At 37.8% G+C, this 10,914-nt stretch overlaps 1 pseudogene across 1 annotated transcript; it reads right to left on the minus strand.

The window, feature by feature from the left end:
* Nucleotides 1-1,835: 1,835 nt before the first annotated feature.
* LOC149388075 (G-type lectin S-receptor-like serine/threonine-protein kinase CES101) lies at nt 1,836-6,526 on the minus strand (annotated as a pseudogene). The gene is made up of 8 exons (XR_016300637.1): nt 6,443-6,526; nt 4,555-5,389; nt 4,099-4,200; nt 3,343-3,536; nt 2,915-3,125; nt 2,469-2,706; nt 2,236-2,390; nt 1,836-2,144 (listed from the first exon to the last, which is right to left on the minus strand). The product of XR_016300637.1 is annotated as a G-type lectin S-receptor-like serine/threonine-protein kinase CES101 (transcript).
* Nucleotides 6,527-10,914: the final 4,388 nt, after the last annotated feature.

Raw genomic sequence — 10,914 nt, forward strand, 5'->3', positions numbered from 1 at the left:
CGCCAAGGCCGGCCTAATGTCTATCGAGGTCATAGACGAAAAATAAAATTTAGGCTTTTTTATAAATAAAAATATAAGTTAAAGAAATAATGATTTATTAAAGAAAAATAGTACAATTTTAACCATTATTGTTATTAAGCATATCAAAATATTACCACCCCTTAATAAATTAAAAAAATAAAAAAACTAAAAAATAAAAAATATTACAAAAATGTCAATTGGTATCTCACTTTATCGATTTTCTATCCATAACGAGTAGACAAGCATATTCTCCATAAATAAAATAAAACTATTTCATCTAGAGATTTTCTCAGTTGCATACGAAACAAGAGTTTGTTTTTTTCTTTACAAAAATAATAAACATATTGTCCAAAAATAAATAAATAAAAACCGTTTCATATGCACACATAGGATGTTCTATACGAATCCAGATCTTCTATCCCTTCTATCCCTTTTTCTATCCTTTTTGGTGTCTCCCTTTTTGTCATTCCAATCAAAATAAACTAATTTAATCAGTATTGGTGGGTATCGCTTGGCGCATTAATAGCGTGTGTCTATTGATTAACCAGAAATCAGCCAAAGTCTAGCCTTCTTTTTAATTCATTTCCTTTAATATTTTTTGGCCTTGTTATAATCTTACTTCTATTGAGCTTTCTAATTTTACACGTACATTGCTAGGACATTGTTTTTTATTTTACAAATATGAGGCCTTTCTTTTGTTTTGTTTCCCCTTATCTTATTCCACTTCAAGAAATTATATCCAGATTAAATTGGACCTTAATTTTTTCAAAAATTATGAGGCCCTAAGAAATTGCCTAACTGGCCTAAGCCTTGGGCTGGGTCTGGATCTCGCAGTGTAACCGGGCGTCGCTTTCTGCTTAAGGCTCACCCCATATTTTATTTTGAAATATATATATACAAGCAGTATAACTCGCACGTTGGTGAGGAAGAATTAATATATTATAGTCTGAAGTAAAAAAAATATAAAGACATGTTTAGAAATATTTATTAGATTTGATAAAAATGTATTTAAAGTTTTTTGGAGATATTTTTATTTCTCTTTCTGATAAAATAAAAAATAAAATTTTTTGTTACGAATGAACACTAGTTGTGTTTAGGGTAGTCTAATTTCTTATTTTTTTCCTAAAAAAATTATAAAAAAACAAAATGTTTTATGTGAGTAGAAGTTCTTCTTCTACTTTATATATATAATATAATATAAACTGAAATTGGGATTACAAATAATATATAAAAAAAAACGTATAAATAACCTCTATTCAGATCCAAAATAAGAAATAAAAGAAAAAAATGGAAATCTGTCATTGTTGAATTTGATTGACTTATTTTGAGAATGAGTTTAACTATATGCCGAGGAAGAAGAGATGATATGATATGAGCCGCCGAGGTACAATTTTGTGTGCATTTTAACGGTTTTGTGCGAGTGCATCCCTTGCAACAAAAATAATCGTTTCCGTTGCAAATAAATTGTCGCGCAAAGTCTATACGCGACATGCAGGGTTGATTTCTTTCCCATAAAGCTGTGGCACCAGAAAAATATTAATTGGTGCCACGGCTCTGCGCGACGAAAAATCAGTCGCACCAAGGCATTCTTGTAGTGAATGGTCTTGTTTCCAACATTGTGCTTCTCCTTATGTTAGATTGCTAGTTCCTATGTTGCAGCAGTCATATATATTGGATTAAATCATTTCAATCATCACACACACACGAATCATTGGAATAATTAAGAAGAAAAAAAAAAGGCACTAGCACACGCACAACGTATCAACAGTCATATACAGAACAAATCAACAACGGTTCTTGTTTCTCTGCCAATTTCACCTTGGCTCCAACTCTGTAATAGAAGCACTTACAAGAGGACTTTCCTTATTTCGTCCGGACGAATTAGCCACTGCTTTTCGAGGCTGGAAAATAAGAGTCACTTGACTCGGAGCCGGAAGAATCAAAGTGAGATTGCCAACCATGGAAAGAACATCGGCCATGCTCGGTCTGTCTGAGGCCTTGTCTTGTACGCACAGCAATCCCACATGAACACATCTCGTGACTTGTTGGCTAGCAGAGGATCCAACGGATAGTGTTGGATCAATCAGTTCTTTACTTCTTCCTTTTTTCCATAGTTCCCATGTCTGCTTCAAAGAATGTTGGGGTGTGCTTAATGGCTCATTATTTCATGCTCTTTTACACAAAAAGAAAAAAAAAAAAAAAAAAAGAACTTACATATCCTACTAAGTTCATGGGATGATCCGGGTTATAAAAACCACTATTTCTCCGGCCACATATGATCTCAAGCAATAATACTCCAAAGCTGTACACGTCAGACTTCTCCGAGAAATTTCCTTCCATGGCAGGCATACTCCGGTGGCATGTACCCACTTGAGTACATGATACGTAAATTAATTAGTACAGCAATTGATTTGAGAGTGAGAGAGCCGTGAGGTGTTTTTGCTGACTATGTTCCGACGATTCTGTTTGTATTAGCCTCTGACTCGTTTCGGCCGAATATCCTGGCCATGCCAAAGTCCGAGATTCTGGGATTCATGTCTTTATCAAGCAGGATGTTACTTGCCTTGAGATCTCGGTGAATAATTCTGAGCCTTGAATATCGATGCAAATATAGAATCCCTTGTGCAATGCCTTCTATGATATTGAACCGCCTTTCCCAATCCAACATCATACTTCTCTTCGGATCTATAATGTAATTTATAAGAAAATACAATTCTCCTTGGAAAAATACTGACATTATTATTATAGGGTGATAACTATTTCAATTAAATCTATTTTTAACTCATTTTTTTTTTTCATATCCCTTAAATTTTATACATAGTTTTCCTTCCAAAACAAATATTTTGACACTTATCTCCTTTAAATTCATATGTAGCATATATTATATAATTACCAAATAGGAAGAAGTCTAAGCTCTTGTTGGGCATGTACTCGTAGATCAACATTTTCTCATTGCCTCGGACACAACAGCCCAAGAGCCTAACAAGATTCATATGTTGGAGTTTTGCGATTAGTATGAGTTCGTTCTTGAACTCCTCTAGCCCTTGCCCTGAACTCCTCGACAGCCTTTTCACTGCTATCTCATGACCCTCTTCCAACTTTCCCTGTGTAATGTCAATAAATAAGCCATATAATTTAAATAAGAAAATATTTATAAAAAAAAAAAATTTATACTTAAGCCACATAAAAATTGTCAATTGCACTTTAGCCAACGTTCAGTGATCAATAAAGAAAATTAAGCGCTCTTACTGTAAAAAAAAAACTATAAATCTAAGGTACCCATAAAATAGTATAACAAACAATTTCTATGACGCTAAATACCTTATACACAGGACCAAAACCACCCTGCCCGAGTTTATTTTCATAAGAGAAGTTGTTTGTAGCGGCCACAATGGAAGCAAAGCTAAATAGCTTCAGATCGTGACCTTTCTTTTTTTCAAACTCCACGATTTCTTCTCTGTTGTTAAACCCATCTGAGTTTGTGAGTTCTTCAAGTATAGTTTCCTCCTCTCTTTCTGTTCCACGGATAATCTGATGTTAGGCTGAAGTTTATACGTTACGGAAACTTTTCAGTAATTTCAACAAATTATAGGCTCAAAGTCACTGTCGAGTTTCAGCAAAATAAATTTTCTTTTGCATCGAATTGTCTGGTAATTTAATGAAAAAAATGTCTTAATTATCAGTGAAATTCTATCGAAATTTTGTAATTATTATTTTACACTTTAATTAAACAAAAAATTAGGAAAATAACTAACTTAAACGTTTAATATCGCTAAATAGCTAATGTTTGATAAATCTTAAATAAATAGTCACTTTCAGACGTAAATCTTAGATAAATAGTCAATGTTTGGCATATGAAAGTGATTATTCATCTAAGATTTACGCTGAAAGTAACTATTTAACTAAGATTTAATAAATGTTGACTATTAACAATGTCAAACGTTTAAATTGGTTTTTTTTTTAATGGACCTTTAATGAAAATTGGGTGGCATTCCAATAATAAAAAAAATATTAGAAATAATAATAAATAGCAAATATTTTTTTATTTATATGCATACATTAAAAACAGAACTTAACCTTGTGATCTTTTCCGCTTCCAATAACAAAAGAAAACCAAGACAACAGCTATAGTTGTGAAAGACACCACAGAAATTATGACCCACAGCCACCACTTTTGACCTGAACAAAAGTATTGATAGCCAAATAAGATGAGATCATATTATAAGTTTATAACTACAAATCTAAATTAAAACAAAAAATTTCTAAGTAACCGAGTAATTTTTAGTTCGTGAATGGTTAAATAGCCAATTTTTCAATAATTATGTATAAATAGTCATTCGGAAGATGTGTTATCAGGTGGACAATTCGAGATTTTTATATATACTTTTTGTGTGATCGTATTAATAAAAAAAACATAGTTATTTATTTACAATTAACGAAATCTTGGCTAGTAATTTTATTATCTTTAAGGCTATACAACTTTTAAAACAAATTCTAAGGAAAAAAAATTACTGAAACAAAATAATTCAGTACCTGATAGTCCATCGGGAATGGGGAACCTGGAACTCAAAATCCGAAGCTGAGCCGCGCTCCCACTATAACTCTGCTCGAACTTAACGCCTTCGCTCCAAAACCGGCACCCGGTTCCATCGTCGGTCAGCGAATCATAGCCGACACAAGTGCAGTTCTTCCAGCACCGCACGAAACACTCGTTCAGCCCGAGGCTCGAATTCGAATCCGTGTACCCAGTCGCGGAAGCTTCTCCCTCAAGAAACCTACCCTGGCGAAGCTCGAATTGGTCTTTCCGGGTCCTACACCGAGGCGGGTCTTTCTCGAAGCACCCGTACAGAGAAGGTGTATCGAAGCACGGAACCTTCATGATAAAAAAACTCGTTCCGTTGCCGTACATGATCGCCGTATCATACATGAACTCTAGAGTTATGATGTAGCCCCCACCGGGGCCCGAAGAGTATTTGAAGTACCTCTCTCTCCGGTTTGAGACGACGCTAGTTCTGTCACTGTCAAATAAGGAGATCGTATAATTATCGTTGCTTCGCAAAGACAAATCCTCACGGGCTCTCGTGACAAGTATTCCTCCATCTTCTGTACTAAACTCGAGTGTGAACGGCCCGGTGGCCGGGTCGTATCGGCTCAACCACGCCGAGAGAACCCATTTTTTGCCCGTTGTGAGGTTTTTCCCGAGCTTCATGCCCGGAAGCAGAGTGTCCGTCGGGTAGTCGAAGCTCTCCCACAGAACCCGATTCAACTCCTTCACCGCCAAATTTCCCGAATTCTCCAGAACGGCCGTGGCATTCTCGGCCGTCCAATCCACGTTCAATGGTATTGGATCTCCTCCGGCACGGATGATCTTTATATATATGTAAATAACGTCAATGCTTTATTACTTGAATCTAAAGCATCAGATGGATGCAAATTAATTAAAATAATCTTACATTAATCTCCTAAATTTTATAATGAACCCTTGACTTGACTGTTTGTTGTTGAATTTGAATTATGCTATATTATAATCATAATAATAATAATAATAATAATAAATAGTTTCAATAGGCGTTTTGACCGTTTACTTTTATTTCTTGACCTCGTTATTGATTCGTATGATCTTTTACGTGTGTGGAAATTATTTAGCATTTCTTCAACAAAAAGAGTAATATTTAGTGAAACAGAGTGAGGAATAGATAGAGAAGTAGTTGACCTAGAGGCTCATAAGAGATTAGTGTTATCCAAGATGTTATTCATAAAATAAATGGAAAATGCCATATATAAAATTTTCAAAAATGTCAAGTTTGTACTGTTTGATCACAAATTTATACATAAAATAGATAACATTTATTAAAACATTTTAGTCTCTGACTGAAATTATTAGTGTCATGTCTTTATGGTCAACGTATATTATTACATTTCTAGGTTAGGATAGATAGGAATTGGATTTGAGAATTGGGAAAAACTAACTCTCATCTTGAATGATTGAGAGTGAAAATGTTTATTCCAAAACTTCTTGAGAAATGTACAAGACTATGGCTTTATATAGCCATGAAACATAAAAGAAATAAAGGAAAAATACAATGAAACAAATATGGAAAATACAACTTGTTGAACTTGTCGTTTAATAGACATAAACGACACATATGGAAAATATTTGATCTCTAATACACCCCCGCAAGATGAACTTTCCCGAAAGTTCATCTTGGATTGAACTTGATATCGGAGAAAACAACTCGGAGAAGACCTCGATCGAATGAATGAAGAAAAAATTGACTTTGTGAAGAACCGGTCTTGTTTTGAGAAAAAAAATCTCTCAGAGGCATTTTGTCGAACACCTTGAGTGCATGTTCTTAAAAGACTCTTGAACGCCCATTGCAAGCCTTTGTCTCCAGATCTTCATCAAACCGAAGGCAGTCACGCGTTTCTCGTCCATCGGCTGAGCGGCGACGGTGATGTCAGCATCGCTCTCTCTGTGCGCCTGAATGAACTTCTCGTGATCCATTCTATACAAATGGTCTCCTGCCAAAATCAAGTATTCCAACACATTGTGTTCCTCAAACAGCCACAAGTACTGCCTCACAGCGTCCGCGGTCCCCTGAAACCAGTTGGGATTCTCGGCGAGGAATCCCGACGCGGTGGTAGTCGATTCGCCGGAGGCGATCGAGAGGCTTCACAACCGGATTTCGATGCTTCAAGTTGTGACGGAGCTCGCGGCGGCGACACCAGCTCCGGCAGCGTCTTTACCTGCTGCCTAGTCATCGAGTCCGTGAACCTCCTCACCGTCGCTCTGATTCTCGGCTACGGAGTTCTTAGATAAAAAAAAATTTCATTTGGGTCCCCTGTTTTCACAGCAACTAGAGATGAGAACTCTATCTCCTGGGCTGCGTTTCTTTGCCTGAATTTCTTCCTTGCTAATGGCTTTCCTTTTCAACTGAGACCCATGAACAACTGGGCTGTTCTTGTTTGTACCTCTCACTTCTGGTTTAATTACCGTCACATTGCAAACACTTTGTCCTTGTACAGAACTGTAAAGCGACTCGGAATCCTCGACGAGAGGATAATCCTGATGCTCGCCGGAGATGATAGGGCTTTTCCTCGCCATTGCCGATTCCGATTTCGTCGGCTTCGGAGCCGAGAGCGAGATCGTCTCGCGAAGAAGAAGAGGACGTTGCAGCGCTTTCAAAGATCCAATCTTTGTTGCAGCTCTCATCTTGATATTGGCGACGGACGTGGCTTCACCGGAGAGGTCGGAGGGGCTGTTGACGGCTTTGACACAGTAGTGATCTTGAAGCCTTGACGCGGCGGAAAATCGCCGGAAGAAGATCTTGAAGTCTTGACACGGCGGGACTCGCCGGAGAAGGGAACCTTGTAACTTTGACACGGCGGGACTCGCCGGAGAAGATCTTGAATGTTGACACGGCGGGACTCGCCGGAAGAAGATTCTTGATGAATGACACGGCTTGAAATCACCGGTGATGAATCTTGATAAAAAACGCTCCGAATGTCCGATGCGTCTCCGTCGATGAAGCTTTTCCGTCGATGAAGCAATGAAGAGAAGAACTTGAAATCGAGAAGAAGAGACGCTCAATATTCGGAATATTCGGAAGTAAAATGAAATCAACCTTCGTGAAATTCCACCGGGCTCACGTCGGAGATCTTTTCCGATCGTCGAGGAAATCGGGGAGGACGAAGTGAATTTCTCTAACCTAGAAAATCTAATGCGGAAATTCGCTCTGATACCATATTACATTTCTAGGTTAGAATAGATAGGAATTGGATTTGAGAATTGGGAAAAACTAACTCTCATCTTGAATGATTGAGAGTGAAAATGTTTATTCCAAAACTTCTTGAGAAATGTACAAGACTATGGCTTTATATAGCCATGAAACATAAAGGAAATAAAGGAAAAATACAATGAAACAAATATGGAAAATACAACTTGTTGAACTTGTCGTTTAATAGACATAAACGACACATATGGAAAATATTTGATCTCTAATATATATAAATCGGTAAGTCGAAGAAGCAATCTACCGCCGGAAGTTAGTGTATAAAATAAGATAGTTTCCGTTGAAATCGTTTGATAAATAATATATGACTCGTAATTACGCCTTAAAATGAGACAAAAGAAAATATTGAGCTGTTATATTGGATAATCTCGACATTTTTCGCGTATCCAATTCTACTCGAACTTATCCATCTAAATGTATGGTCGACGTTATTCAGGAATAATAAAAAATAAAATAAAAACAGTCCAATAGCACGAAACGATTATAAAAATCCGATCAATCAAAACATCAAAAGTAAACGGTCAGCACTTCTAATAAACTACTAAATTATTGTTCGGAAGCATCAGATCTAAAATTGAACGGAAAGCCAATCAATCTTTTGACTCGGAGATATAACGAGCAGGAACATTCATTTAATTATATATATATATATATATATATATATATATATATATATATATTGTAGCGGGATTCAAGATTCAATACATTGGCAAACTGTTGACTTTTTGAACAATAGACCAGGCCATAAAAGACTCTCAACATGTACAGCTCAAGATTGTGCCTTGCTTGGTAAACAATAATAATGGCTGCTTTTCTAATCCTTGTCTTATCATGTTTCTGCCATAAAAGACTCTCAACATGGCTACAATTAATAAAAATATAATTGTAGCGGGATTCAAGATTCAATACATTGGCAAACTTATGACTTTTTGAACAATAGACCAAGCCATAAAAGACTCTCAACATGTACAGCCCAAGATTGTGCCTAGCTTGGTAAACAATAATGATGGCTGCTTTTCTAATCCTTGTCTTATCATGTTTCTGCTTCGGATTTCCCGACCTCGGCGGCGCTCAGACGAGCAACACAATTACGCCGGGCCAAGTTCTGATGGCGTCGGAAAAAATGCTCGTCTCGGTGAACGTGAGGTTCCAATTAGGCTTCTTCATCCTCGGCTTCGAAAACAAAGCTTACCTGGGGATACGGTACACCCTCGCGGACTACGACCACTTGGTTTGGGTCGCCAATCGAGACGAGCCCGTGATCGGAGCCAATAAACGCAACGCTGACAATGGACGCTCACGGGCTGCTCAAGATCGAACGGCCCGGATAAGATCCAATACCGCTGAACGACGCTGATCAGACGGCTGAGAATAACAACGTCACGGCGGTTCTGGAGAATTCGGGAAATTTCGTGGTGAAGGAGTTGAATCCGGTTTTGTGTGAGAGCTTCGATTACCCGACGGGCACTCTGATTCCCGGAATGAAGCTCGGGACGAACCTAACGACGGGCAAGAAATGGATTCTCTCGTCGTGGGTGAGCTTCTACAACCCCGCCACCGGGCCGTTCACGCTCGAGTTTCGTGGTGAACACGGAGGAGTTCTTGACAAGGGCGGAGCTACATGGGGACCAGCGGATTTGTTTCGTGGTGAACACGGAGGAGAACTTCTTGTCACGAGAGCCCGAGATGATTTGTTTTTGCAAACGAACGAAAACTATTCAGTCGAATCCGTATTCAACCTCGAGAAAGTTAACGTTGTTTCGAATCCAAGAGAGAGTTACTTCAAATACGCGCTGGGCTCCGAGGGCGGAGGAATCCTGGGTCTAGAGCTGATGGCCGATTCCACGATCAAGTACGGGTGCCTCGAGAGAGACCCGCCCCAGTGTAGGTTTCTGTGAGATATGCATGAATTTAGGAAGAATAAGAGTGTGGTTAAGTGCATGGTGTTGCACGTTAGTAGTGGGCTATTTTGTTTGAATAAGTTTAATGATAGTTGAGATGTGTGTACGTACGCGTGAAATTTGTGGGCACATTAGAAAGATTTTTTGTCTTCGTTCGATCAATCATATGTTAGTTGCAGTAAGATTGATCATTTTCATTACTTTGCTTTTATATATCTCGAAGACTCGTGACAGCACGTGCAACGTAAAAATATACATTGACGGGGTGCTATCAAACATTTCGTAATTGTTTTTAAGGGCAGTATATAATTAATCTTATAAATATAAAAGAAAATAGCAGTTATATCCCTTTGGCGCGCAACTTAACGAATAGTTTTGCTCATGAATTTTTTGCTGCCTTCTTTTTCTTTGAAGACTTTGATATGTTCTTCAGCACACATAGATATTTATTTATTTAATTTAGACAAACTTGGAGTATTTTGCGAATTCATTGGTCTCAATTGACTATTTAGCTAAAACATATCTATTTGGCCGCTAAAATACCTATTCGTATCGCATGAATATATAATTAACATAAACAAAATAAAACTGATATATTCGTAGGTGAGAGTTTGGTTGGTCCAAATTTCGTGTAGCTGTGTCAAGAACATCTTATAATACAAACCATGTGAAATTACTGAACCTGCGCAGCTGTTGCAAAAAGGGTTGTAACAGACAATGCAACAGTTACTGAAATTTAGAGAAACACGAGATAAACGATATGAGTGCGGAATAATAAAGAGACACCAGAGTTGGTAACCCAGTTCGGCAATTCTTGCCTACGTCTGGAGGGCCTTTGCCCGGTGGAAAGCAGTTTACTCTGATAACGTGGTACAATAAGGATTTACACTCAACGACTCCCTCGCTAGCTACCCAACCTACGTCTATCCTCTTCAACAACAACTTAGGCTCCCCTAAGTACGAGATCCCCTCGATTCCCACAGAATATCTCTCCCGAGACTTCTAAATGTGTTTCCCAACAAAAACAATTGAAAAACCTAACCTCTAGCTTCTAATACAATCACCCGTATATAAGCAACAAAGCAGAGGTAAAAGACACCTTAAAAGCTTGAACACAGGTCGTTCTAAGCTCAGCTAAAACACTCAAGTAAATCTCTCAAAAGGCGTGAGTGTAGAAGGTGAGGTGATGACCTATTTAT

Source organism: Urtica dioica, chromosome 8, assembly GCF_054948205.1.
Source record: "Urtica dioica subsp. dioica isolate 48M chromosome 8, U.dioica_male_clone48M_v1_H2, whole genome shotgun sequence".
Taxonomy (NCBI): domain Eukaryota; kingdom Viridiplantae; phylum Streptophyta; class Magnoliopsida; order Rosales; family Urticaceae; genus Urtica; species Urtica dioica.